General features: G+C 35.8%; 1 long non-coding RNA gene and 1 pseudogene across 1 annotated transcript; one reads left to right on the top strand and one right to left on the bottom strand.

The window, feature by feature from the left end:
• Positions 1-8,684, bottom strand: part of LOC126696472 (sugar carrier protein C-like) — a 49,858-nt pseudogene extending 41,174 nt beyond the window's left edge.
• Positions 5,832-7,168, top strand: LOC126697002 (uncharacterized). The gene is made up of 3 exons (XR_007646126.1): positions 5,832-6,110; positions 6,241-6,307; positions 6,928-7,168. It is a non-coding gene; the product is annotated as an uncharacterized LOC126697002 (long non-coding RNA).
• Positions 8,685-13,208: the final 4,524 nt, after the last annotated feature.

Genomic DNA, 13,208 nt, shown 5'->3' with positions numbered 1-13,208 from the left:
CTACCCCAAATGAACATTTGGATGTGTTGAGACGCAGCTTGTGTCTCCTCAGAATTTCAAAGATGTTCCCAAGGTCTTTCACGTGGTTGAACACCACCTTACTCTTTACCACCGCGTCATCTATATAGACTTACTCTTACCCAGCTGCGGCTCAAACATTTTGGTCATCATTCTTTGGCAGGTAGACCTTGCGTTTTTCAAACCAAAAGGCATCACCTTGTAATGGTAGTTTCCAATGGGAGTGACAAAAGCTGTCTTTTCTTGATCGTCTGCGGCCAGTGGTATCTGATGATATCTTTGAAAGGCATCTAAGAAGCTCATCCGAGGATGGCCCGCGGTTGCGTCTACCAATTGATCTATCCGAGGCATAGGGAACGAATCTTTTGGGCAGGCTTTATTTAGATCCGTGAAGTCTACATAGACTCACCATTTTCTGCTCTTCTTCTTTACCATTACAATATTAGCCAACCACTCAAGGTAAAAAACTTCCTTGATAGCCTCTGCTTTTTTAAGCTTCATCACCTTGTCCCTAATAGCGTTAGCATGCTCCTTCGACGGGCGCCGAAGTGGTTGTTTCTTAGGAGTAATAGATGGGTTAACGTTTAGGTGGTGGTAGATGAAGCTCGGATCAACCCCTAAGGCCTCGTAGGCATCCCACGCAAACACATCCACATTTTCTCTGAGAAACATAATTAGCTCTTCTTTCTTTTAGGGAGGTAATTCTGAGCCGACTTGAAAGAACTTTTCTAGATCAACGCCAACAGCTACCTTTTCTAGATCCTCGCATTTTACCTCTTCGGTTGATTCATCACCGGGTAATGCCGGGGTGGCTAATTGCTATAAGCCCCTTCTAGTAGAGGCTGAGGGCTCAGCACTGGGTTGGTGTGAGATGGCAGCCACCATGCACTATCTGGCCATGGTCTAATTCCCCACAATCTCTTTAACCTAGCCCTCCGACGAGTACTTCACCTTTTGGTGCAGGGTAGAAGAGACAACTCCTAGGGCATGAAGCTAGGGTCTAGCCACAATAGCTGTGTAGGGTGAATAAGCGTCAACTACAATGAAATCCACCTCCACCACGTCCGAACCGGTTTGTATGGGCAATCTGATCTGGCCCCTTGGAGTAACGGTCTTTCCCTAGAAACTTACTAGAGGGGAATCGTACACCGTTAGGTCTTCGGGTATTAAGTTCAGTCCTTTTTACAAGTCGAGGTACATTACTTCCACAAAACTGCCCTGATCTACCAGCACTCTCTTCATATCATATCCTCCAATCCTGAGTGTGACCACCAAAGCATCGTTATGGGGTTAATGATTCTGATCTTATCTTCGTCCAAGAAGCCCAACATTGGTGAGGCTTCCTTCTTGGCCTTTTTAGACTCCTGATCATCGTCCTCAATGGAAAGCCGAGCCATAGATATTACTCTAGAAGGACAAGAGCCGGTCCTTCCCGAAGCAGCAAGAATGACATTTATCGTGCCTATAGGAGGTCTTAAGGAGGTGTCTCTCTAGGACTTAGGATTCACCAGTCCTTGTTGACCACTGGAATGATGTAGGAGGTGCCTTAATTTTCCTTCTCGGACTAACTGGTCTAAGTGGTTCCTTAAGTTCCTGCAGTCCTCGATGGTGTGCCCCGATTCTTGGTGATTTTAGCAATACAGGTTTTAGTTGCGTTTTATAGGGTCTCCTGCCATCTTATTTGACTATTTGAAGAATAACTCATTTTTTATCTTCTTTAAAACCTAATGTACCAGATCTTGGAACACAGCATTAACTGCCTACGCGTTGGCAAATCCGGATTGCCCTGCAAAGTCTCTCCTCGGTAGGTTGTTGTTGTTAAATTGGTCCTACTTGAAGTCCCTCCTTTCCTAAGGGACAACTTTCGCTTTACCTTTACCTAACTGCTGGTTTTCTTCAACCCTTTTATACTTGTTGATTCGATCCATGAGTTGGCGCAGGCTAGTGATAGGCTTTCCTGTTAAGGATTTTCTTAAATCGTGCTCAGTTGGGAGGCTGCTCTTGAAAGTGCTGATGGTGACGTCGTCATAGTTACCCTCTATCTCATTGTACATCTCCTAGTACCTGTCCGAGTAGGCTTTCAGGGTCTCCCCTTCTCACATGGATAAAGACAGTAAAGAATCCAATGGCCGAGGAACCCTGCTACTCGTGATGAAGTGAGAGCCAAAAGCCTGGGTCAGCTGCTTAAAGGAACCTACAGAATTTGGCCTAAGGCCATCAAACCATCTCATCGCCACTGGTCCCAAGCTGGACATAAATACTTTGCACATCAAAGCCTCGTCTTTGGAATGGACGGCCATCCTTTGGTTAAATTGGCTTACATGCTCTACAGGATCCGTTCGACCATTGTACATAGTGAAAGTAGGTTAATGGAATCGTCGAGGTTGCTTAGCCCCTTCTATCTTGCGTGTGAAGGGTGACTTAGAGATTCGATCCAAAGCCTTGCTCATGGCGTCGTTCACTAGGCCTTTACGGGCGGACTTTTGTGTCTGCGTTTATAGTGGTGCTCTTCTTCATAAGAAAAGGTCTCACTTTGTGGAGTTCTTGACCTTTGCCTATAATTTTCGTCCCCTTTATCACTAGTATCTGAACTAGAAGGGGAGCACTTCCATTGCACACGACGTAGTTTCTTTTTTAAGTCATCAATCTCCTACTGTAGGGCTTTGTTATCGTCCTGCTTTTGGGATACGTGACTTCTCACCCTAGAATGGCTTTTGCTTGTATAGGTAGTACATACACTATCCTTTCGATGTTTGTCCTGATCTCTTTCCCGTTCAAGGTTAACAAAAGTTGTCCTACCGTTAAGAACCTACTGGCTCTGTTTGGTGTGGACCTGATCCCACCATGTTTAACCGTTGCACTCACTGAGGCACAAGTTCTTCCCACAAACAGCGCCAATTGTAGGGTCACAGTTTGAGGCCCAAGCCCAAAATATGTGGAGTCTTGGTCCAATAAGCCCAATACAATGAATTTGTAGAGAATGGGTCAAAGAACTAGGTTCTAATGAGTTAGACAATGGCTAGTATTGAATTGCATGACAATCAAATACAAATAAAGGATGCTGATATTAATAAACTTTCAGTCCGAGGAGGTTAAATCTGTATATAATGATCACTCTAGAATATCAGAATGATTTAGATTGCTATACTATTTTTTCTCTCTACTTTCCGATCCCCTTCTTATGGAGGGTCTCTCACATTATATAGCCCCTTTTAAGCCATCTTGATCCTACACTTGTTGATCATTTGAGTCCCTACTTGAGTGCCTATCCCATCAGACACCCCTTTCAGCTTTTTGTGAGTTGTGGTAGTCAAGATAGCATTGTTCAGAGGTCTTCTAAATAAATGTGGCCAGAAAAGTAGCTACAATGAATTTAATGTGGTGGTAGCAGCTTTTCTTTAGATATTTTGTGTTTCCTTTTTTCTCGTATATTTATGAGGCACATTCCTATCGCTAGAGCATTTTGGAGGGTCCCTCTAATTGATAGAATACATACCTGAGCTACATTCGTCGCATCCGAGGAGGTATTCCTCCTCGGATCATCTTCCTTTCATTCCCTGCTTATGAGACATTAACTGGGGATCCCTTAACAATTATTTACCTCTCATCGGACTTGTCAATTGTCCTGGGTGAAGCCCAAAGCCCAATATATGATTTTAGGCCCTTACCCATACAATTATTATTATTATTATTATTATTATTATTATTATTATTATTATTATTATTATTATTATTATTATTATTATTATTATTATACTTCACGGAATCAGTAGGCTGAATGTTCCGACTTCAATGGGGCTACTTGTTGTAGTGAAGACTTGTGAAGATGAACACACCCTCCGATGACTAATGGCACGTTTGGTAGACTGTAATAGGCACTGTAATGTAATAGTTATTCCTATGGTTTAGCTATTCAATATTTTGGTTATGTTTTTATCACAGGGAATAGTCATTCCTTATGAATAGCTATTCTTTAAAATGAGGAATAACTATTCCTCTCTAAAAGAATTGTAATAGCCATTCCTTAGTAGATGTAATAATTTCTAACATTAATATATTTCCAAATAAATAAACTTTCCATATCCACCTAACAATTATGGAAATAAAAAATCATAAAAAATAACTCATCTCTCTAAAATTTAAAATATATTATTTTCTAGGAAATATAATTGTATGAATGAGATTTTTCCTAAAATAGATCATAAGTTTTATTCTAATATTACAACTCACAACCAAACTAATGAATATGTTTAATTATTCCATTACAACACATTTTATTCTTGGTAATAAAGATTACCATTCCTATTGTAATCCACATCCAGTGTACCAAACATACCCTAAGTTAGTTTCTCAGAAGAATAGAGTTCCAACTTTTTAGGAGTAAAATCTCAGAATGCACACTTACCTTGATTTGATTCAAACTGGTCCTTATATAGAGAACCTTGGAGCAGTTATTGGCTTAGTAACTTCCCCAAGATTCATGGAAATTAGTGAGTTCGGACATAACTTCCTCAACGGCTATATGAGTTACAACTGTTGGTGGGAGTTAAGTACTTATAAGGAATTTGTGGTGATGAACTCGGGTTTGTAACCGCTTCAAGATTGTGGCTCGAATCCTCTACACACATGAATAAGTCTACACCTGAGGATTTCTCAAGTGTTATGTGACCATCCATGTACTTTGCCCATGGACGACTCTTTTGCTCATAGATGGTCTATTTGAACATTTGGCTCAAGGCTTATGGACGAACCATATGGACGAACAAGAGATTAATTTTCACTATCCCATCAATTATTATTATTATTATTATTATTATTATTATTATTATTATTATTATGTACTTTCCTTATAAATTTAGGATAAACCCATGTTTCCATGAAAAGAAATAATAAAAAAAATAGGATAAACTCATGCAACCTTAAGGCAACCCATGAATTAGGGTTAGGATTATGTTTCGAACCTAGTGGCATCAATATATTACTGAGCTAGCCTACTATATTAGTTTTTAATAATAATAAAAAATTACCCAATGCTAGTCCCAATTACGTAATAAGATCTTTGAAGGATAAAAATGAAAACTTGCATGTAAAAGACTAAAAGTAAAAGCAAAAGAGAGAGAGAAAAAAATCAAGAAAAGCAAATAATTAAGAGATTTTATATTTACCTGATTAGCAAAGCCTAGACCAATACCCAATAAAATTCGACCATTGATAAGCATAGCAATATTTAGAGTAGCAGCATTGATGATAGCTCCAGCCAAGAAAACCAAACCACCAATGAGCATGGATATTTTCCTACCCAACTTCTTGGTCACCCATGATGCACCAACAATGCCACAAGTGCAGCCAAGTATAGAGAAGATGTAAACATGGTCAGTGTGACACTCAAATTTACAGTACTGATTGGTTGATTTATCCAAGGCCTCCTTATGATAAACCGATGGGAAACACTTTTGCAAGAAGGGAGCCGTGGACATCACATCACCTATATAGGTATAAAAAATCATATATGTTATAATCAAACTAAACACATAAACATACATGCATGGAACGTCCGTGAAAGAAGAATTAATAATGGAAAAAAGAAACATATAATATTATATTGTGGTTCTTGAATGCTTGCTTACCTGAGATACCAATATCGTAGGGGTGGCAAAATAAGCTCAAACCCACTTGCCTACCAAAATCTATTCACTTTAATTAAACCCAAACCCACCCAGTTATTATTTGGATTAAATGGGCATTAACCCAATTAGACCTAGTAATTATTGGGTTTTAACTAAAAACCCATTGAGGCCCATTCAATCCAAAAACAATAAACCCAAATTCAACCTAGCCCTTAACATCCAAAAAAAAACCAGCCCCTTTCTGCCTCTTGACTCTCTCTCCTCAATCCTCAAACTAGGGTTTTCAAATTTTTCTTCATTTTCTCAACCTCTAATCATGTTTTAATTGGTAAGTTTGTTGTGGTTCTTCGAATTGATTACTAATCTTGTTCGTGCTAATTCAGATTTCGTAGTTTCCTTCATTTTCTCAACCTCCATTCGATTTTCTCTTGGTCTCCCATCTCTCAGCTGTTGTATTTTGCTCAGGTGAGAACAATCTCTCTCTCTCTCTCTCTCTCTCTCTCATTTTTTACTTGCACCGGTTGAGATGGTGGTAACCCAACTAGGTCTAATGTGGAAATTGTTGGGTCTAACTATTCTGGTGAATCCATTGTAGTTATGCACTTGGGGCATTGGATAAAGAGTCCCAGAGCTTGAAGATTGTTCTTGTTGCCTTTGACAAGGTGGAATTTTCTATTTGATTTGCTTAGAAAGTTTTAAAATTTGGGTTTTTTTGTTTACTGTTTGGTTGCTTTGAAAATGTGGGATAAGTTTGCTTATTTGTTCATTTGGTTATGTGTTGCTTGGTGGTTAATGAGTTGGTGAATGTGTAGTTGTTTACTGTTGGGTTGCTGATGAAACTTTGGAGTTTAACTTGGCTTTTGTTGTGGAAATTTGAGCTTGTTGTCTTTGAGTACTGAAGTAATTTTATTACATAATCAGTATGTAATTTTATTAACTGAGTAATGTCTTTGAATCTATATTTAGATCATTTGGCTTATTGTACTGTCTCTTATGCAACATTCTACTTTCTATTTATTAGAAACTAATGTAAGCATTTTGGTAATCTTTTCTTCTATCTTCTGCTAAGATACAAATGATCTTTGTGACAGACCTGGTGCTAGTGCACTGTTTAGATATCTGAAGTTTAAATATGAAATGATCATACGTATTTGTTAGTTCTGGTTATGGTTAATGCTTTTATAGCAAAGTGTCATCGTTCTTTGGTTATGCCATGCCCACAACTTCTAATACTACTCGGCACCCTTATGTACAATAATGATATCCTTTGATGTGTCTACAGGGTGCAGTAAAACCAGAGGAGGATGAGGAAGTAGTTATTAAAGACCAAGAAGCAGATTTTGCAGAAGTTCATAGTCTTGTGAAGTCTTATGCAAGTGATGATGGCCCTGATGACTGGATATAATTGATTATTAGTCATAAAAGACTATCTATTGGCTTTATTGAAAAGGATAGGAAATGCTAAAATGTTTCTATTGCTTATTGCAATGTGATTGGCCTATTATCTGCTTGTTCTTGTGCAAGTTCATTTTTGATCTCATTACATTTTGTTTTTTCAAAAAAAAAAAAAAAAGAAGAAAAAAGAAAAGAAAAAGAAATAGAGAAAAATATATGTACTAGAACATAAGATGTAATTCATGTGCTCATTAAATAGAATTCTAATTTATTTATGTCAAAGAATATATTCTAATACAATTATCATCGGCAGCATTTCAATATCTATTTGCAATTTGTATGTAAGGTTGTTAGTTATTGGATTTATCCAATAATTTAAATATGTTGGTGTTGACTGCACATAATTATGGATAATTGATTAGTGCTAACCTTGTTGGCAGTTTGAATTTTGCATAGAATTCTCTTAGAATAATTTAGACAAGGTGAAGCCAATATTTTTAGTTTGTATGTGCTTTTGGGGGTATAAAATAATCAATAATTTATGGATGGCTACTATGTTTATATTAATGTTAATAATTCTACAATATATGTTGTTTTTTTCAGTTTCCAAATACCTACTCCATCCACCTAAACAACTAAAAATATAACAAAATAAATAAAATAAGAGAAATGTGAATCATCCATTATAATTATATAATTGATTCGGTCATTTTTTGGGTTTTGGGGGGTATTTTGGTCATTTTTGGGTTACAGGGGTATTTTGGTTATTTTTCAGGTTTTGGGGGTATTTTGTTAATTTTAAGGTTTCGGGGGTATTTTGTTAATTTTTGGGTTTTGGGGGGTATTTTGGTCATTTTTTGGGTTTTGGAGGGTATTTTGGTAATTTTAAGGTTTCAGTGGTATTTTGGTCATTTTCTAGGTTTTGGGGTTATTTTGGTCATTTTATGGATTTTGGGGGTATTTTGGTAATTTTTTGGGTTTTGAGGGGTATTTTGGTCATTTTAGGGTTTCAGAGGTATTTTGGTTATTTTTTGGGTTTTGAGGGTATTTCGGTAATTTTAAGGTTTCAGGGGGTATTTTGGTCATTTTTTGGGTTTTGGGGGGGTATTTTGGTCATTTTCAAGTTTTGAGGGGTATTTTGGACATTTTTTAGATCTTAGGAGCATTTTGGTAATTTTTGGGTTTTGAAGTATTTTGGTCATATTTGAAGATTTTAGAATACTTTGGTCATTTTCACTTTAGGAGCATTTTGGTAATTTTGATAATTGGGTAATTGGGTGGGTTGGGGTTTATCCATAATAATTGGGTTGGGTTGGGTTTGGGTTAAAAGCAATTAGTTAAATGGGTTTTAATGGGTAAATGGGTTTTATATACCTAACCCAATTATGCCCACTCCAAACTCACCCATCCAACACCCCTACAATATCGTAACCAAAAATCAAACCCCCCATGGCAGAGACAATGCAAGTTACCAACACATAGAAAGTGATTTCTCCAGGGTAATTCTTTTTAGGATCACCATCGTTGGGATTAGTCCATGCAGAACCCATAGCGAACAACAAGAAAAAGAGAATAGCAAAGATCAAGAAGAAGAAAGACGAGAAACAAGAAGGCAAAAGTATGAAGAAAGAGATATGAGTTAAATTAAAGGGTTTATGGTTTCTTATATATACACATAGAGAGCTTAAGGCGGTAGGTAAAAACGTCATCCTACTAGTAAAAGAGTAAGTATATTGTACAATTTCATTGAAATTAAGCCGATAATATATCTTATTAAATACAACTGTTTAATCCTAGTCCAAATTAACCACGTTTTTTGTGGCATGTAGTACTTTAGACTTTATCTATCGAGAGATGCTACGTCTACAACATTTTTACAACAAATCACAGGTGGTTAGTTGTTATTGGTTCAAATTTGAATCTAACATTAAAATTTGTTTTTTGCCTTAACAATAACAACTAGTAATAACCTATCACTTAGGATTTGTTGTAAAAATGTTGTAGACATATCATTTTTTTTATCTATTTATCCAAAAAATTAAAACTCCACTTAATTATGTAATAATTAAGTGGAGTTTTGTCCAATAATGGAAGTGTATTCTTAGTTTTAGACACCATAATTAATCTTTATAATATGTTGGTAGATAACTTTTTTTTTTTTTTTTGGATCTTATGTTGGTAGATAATATATCAATCAGGGGCGGGGGGCCATGGCCCCCTGACTTTTTAAAATTTCAATTATAGATAGTAAGAATCTTAATTATTAGTATTGAAATTTACTTACCTGCCCTCCTAAGATTTTGGCTTTCCTGAAATTTAATTTAATTAAGAGAAGTTTGATATAAAGAACCTAAAAAAAAAAACTTCTGACACATTCCTTTGCCCATATTCCCTCCAAATACAATCAGCAAAACAATTTAAACAAATTCCATATATATAAAAAACCAAAAAAAAAAAAAAAAAAAATCCCTTCTAATTGGGAGCTCTATCCAATGTAAATTATAACTTTTCCAAAAAAAAATATTTAATCTGTATCAATATATATATATATATATATATATAGCACGTAGTTGCCGCAGTTTATAACTTCCAAAAAAAAAAAAAAAAATTGAATAGTAAAAAGAGAACCCTCATGCCGCCAAACCATGTCAATATTAGCGCCGCCGCTTCGACTCTCTCTATCCAGACCAGCGTTGTGGGTAATGGTATCTCTCTCTATCTCTCCCTCTTTGATTGTGCAGAGCGCGTGTAGTTTGCTGTGTATTGTATATTTGCTGTACTGAACTGGTGATATCAATGTGAAAAAGTTACTAGTAGGTGGTAACTAATGTTAGGTGTTAACTCTGATGAGGTTTAGATCGGTGGTTTCTAGCTTCTTTCTTTTTTTTTTTTTCTTTTTTTTTGTTGGTAACAGTGGTTTCCAACCTTGGTTATTATATATATATAATCAGTAACTTAACTTTGGAATAATACAGAAATATTAAAAATAAGTAACTTAGCATGCAATTTTCCATTTGATTATATGGTTTTGTTTGATTGCACCCACTTTACTATTTAATCAATTTTTTTTTTTTTTTTAAGTTTAGAACTTTATTAATTAGCACAATTTGGCCCCTTAAAAAAAATTTCTAGCTCTGCCGCCATATATCATCAATATATGATAATCTACATTGAGTCTATACTATGTAGTAAAAATTAGATTTTTACAGAGCTTTCACAATCACATTAATAAACTAGCAGTTTACACAATATTGTATATATTGCAGTTAATTAATCAAAAAATTTAAATTTGTCTAACATGTAAGGTTATTCCAGTTAAGACTATAATACCAAAGAGGTTGTGTATTTTGAAATACTAAATTGTGAGGATAAATTCAACAAAGACTCAATGTAAAGCCTCCAACAACACTTTAGATACGTCATCATTCTTCAATGCACACATCAAAATTACTCTCACCCACACATGAAATTGGATTGCATCTTTTCCAAAATTGGAATTTTTTTTTTTTTTTTTGTTCGTTGAGAATGAAATGGTTGGATGGTGAATGGGTACTTGATTTTTTCAAAATATAAAGATAAAAGGTATATATTGGTATACTTCACAGTTCACACATACCCCTAAATGAACTTTTGCAAAACACAATTCAATAGAAAAATATATTTTGTTTGTTGTTGCAACAATTGGTAAGGCGTATCCAGGAAGTTATGATGATAATTGTTTGTACTAAAAAATAAATAGAACCGTATTCAGATGAGAAACGTAAGTGCAAAGATGATTACATGTATCATTCAATCATTTTTGGAATAAGCCAGAGGTTAAATAGAGAAAAAGATTCTCACCATTTCACTTCAAATGGAAAAAGTCTATTTCACGTCAATAGTGTATAAAATGTCTCCTCATTTAAAATTTAAAATTTAAAATTATATAACATTAAATATACATTTAAATTTGTAATATTTAACTTAGGGTAAAACTTAGGTACAATTTTTTAGGTTTTCCTTTTAAATTTAAGCCACGTGTCCACTTAAGTTAACTCAACAAACGGGGGTTAAAAGATAACGCGTCGTCTCCTTGCCTTGGTTTTTGTGTTTTTCCTCACTGGCTTGCAATTGATGATTTTAGTTTCAGATATCAAATCTTCCCCCAGTTGACTTCTTCCACCAAGTTTCCTCCTTTAGATTTCTTGTACTAAAGTCTCTTCCTCCAGAGACATTAGGTTTCTTTTATGTTCTTTTTAATATATATATATATATTTTTTCAAATCCTCTCCTCTTTTTATGACTTACCCTTTGCCTTGGTTTTTGTGTTTTTCCTCACTGGCCTACAATTGATGATTTTAGTTTCAGATATTAGATCTTCCCCCAGTTGACTTCTTCCACCAAGTCTCCTCCTTCAGATTTCTTGTACTAAAGTCTCTTCCTCTAGAGACATTAGGTTTCTTTTATGTTCTTTTAAATATATATATATATATATATATATATATATATATATATTTCAAATCCTCTCCTCTTTTTATGGCTTACCCAGCAACAAATCGAAAGAAATAAGGGGCAAGACCATGGACCAAAAATTCTTACTAGATTCAAGGAAATCAAGGTCCACCATGAATCCCTATGCAAATGCCATGCCCTGCTATCTTCTTCATCTCTCTCTTAGGCTAGTTCTCTCTTAAAGCTTCTATTATGAAGTTTTCATGTGGGTGAAAACCAATCTACCTCCTCACATGGTGGCCAAAATAAATGGAAGGTGTGGTAGTGAAGGGATCTTGCTGAAAATTTGTTGAGTTTCAGCCAAAATTTTTGTTTGGAACTTGTTTGTTTCTTGGGAAAATGAAGATGAAAGCGTTTGAAGCATCTGGTTTTTATTGCAAGTTAGGTTACCATAGAGACTAAGCTCATGACTCATGGCTCATGTGAATGATGTTGATGGGTGATGGCTCTATTTAATTTCTTGATCTCTCATTCTTCTAATCGAGTCTACTGCACTTTCTCTTCTTTTAAGGTGTGGTAGTAAAAGCTTGACCACTTGAGAGCACAATGTTGGTTGAGTTATTACTTTAAAGTTTAAATGCTGTTTGTTGAACTTTAGTGGATACGTGGTGTAAATTTAAAGAGTGAACCTAAGGAACTGTACCTAAGGAATTGTACCTAAGTTTTGCCCTTTAACTTATATTATGAAATGATCTATTTCAAATGAAAAGAGAATCCTAATGTGTTGAAGAAATAGTCTTAGATTTCAAAGCTATGGTAGCAGCTTGTCTAAGAAAGTTTTTTAGTTTTCTAGTTGAAAAATTCCATGACAATGTATTAATTCATCAGTTGAGTCATTTAGGGATTGTTTGGTTTAAAGGAGTTTTGAGTGATATGATCCAAAACTCATAACTGAGTTCTCAAAACACATGGGACCCACACAAATTTTTTTGTTTGGCTTGCTTTTCACATTGTGTTTCCATCACTCAAAACTCACAAATTTTGAGTTAGAGTGATGGAAACAAGAAACAAGAAATGTGTGTTTTCAAAAACTGAGATAGGAAACTCAATGGCATTGCTGTAAATATTCGGACTCTGTGGGACCTAGAGCTTCTATGTTGTCCCGTCAGTTCAGAGCTGTTTGATATTACCGTTGTAAACAACCACAACACCACCACAACAAACCCAACGCCACCACAACACCACAACAACAAACCCAGCGCCAATCCACACCATCGAAACACCAAAATCAACCCACAAAACCAACCGCCGATCCACATTGCCAATTCAAGCCATGCTGTGACCCATAACCTGATCTCCACCGTAACCCAACCCCAACTAATTCAAGCCACACCATGACCTATAACCCGATCTCCACCATGAAACCTAGCCAACACCCAAACGACCACCATCGAAACCCACCATCACCAATCCATACCTAGCAACCACTGAAACAACCCACCACTTTAAACCCAATAACCACTGATTCAAAACAACCAAAAACAGCAGAGAAAGAAACAGAGAAGAGAGAAAAAAAATCAAATACAAATTGAAGAGGGGAGAGACAAAAAAAGCTGAGAAAGAAACAGAGGAGAGTGGAAAAAAAAAAATCAAATATAGAGTGAAGAAGGGAGAGATAGAGAAAGAGAGATAGACAAAAAAATCTGATAGAAAAGAGGGAGAGTCAGAGAAATGAAA

The sequence above is a fragment of the Quercus robur genome, chromosome 8, assembly GCF_932294415.1.
Source record: "Quercus robur chromosome 8, dhQueRobu3.1, whole genome shotgun sequence".
In the NCBI taxonomy this organism is placed as follows: Eukaryota; Viridiplantae; Streptophyta; class Magnoliopsida; order Fagales; family Fagaceae; genus Quercus; species Quercus robur.
This window is presented reverse-complemented; position numbering and strand designations above follow the sequence as displayed.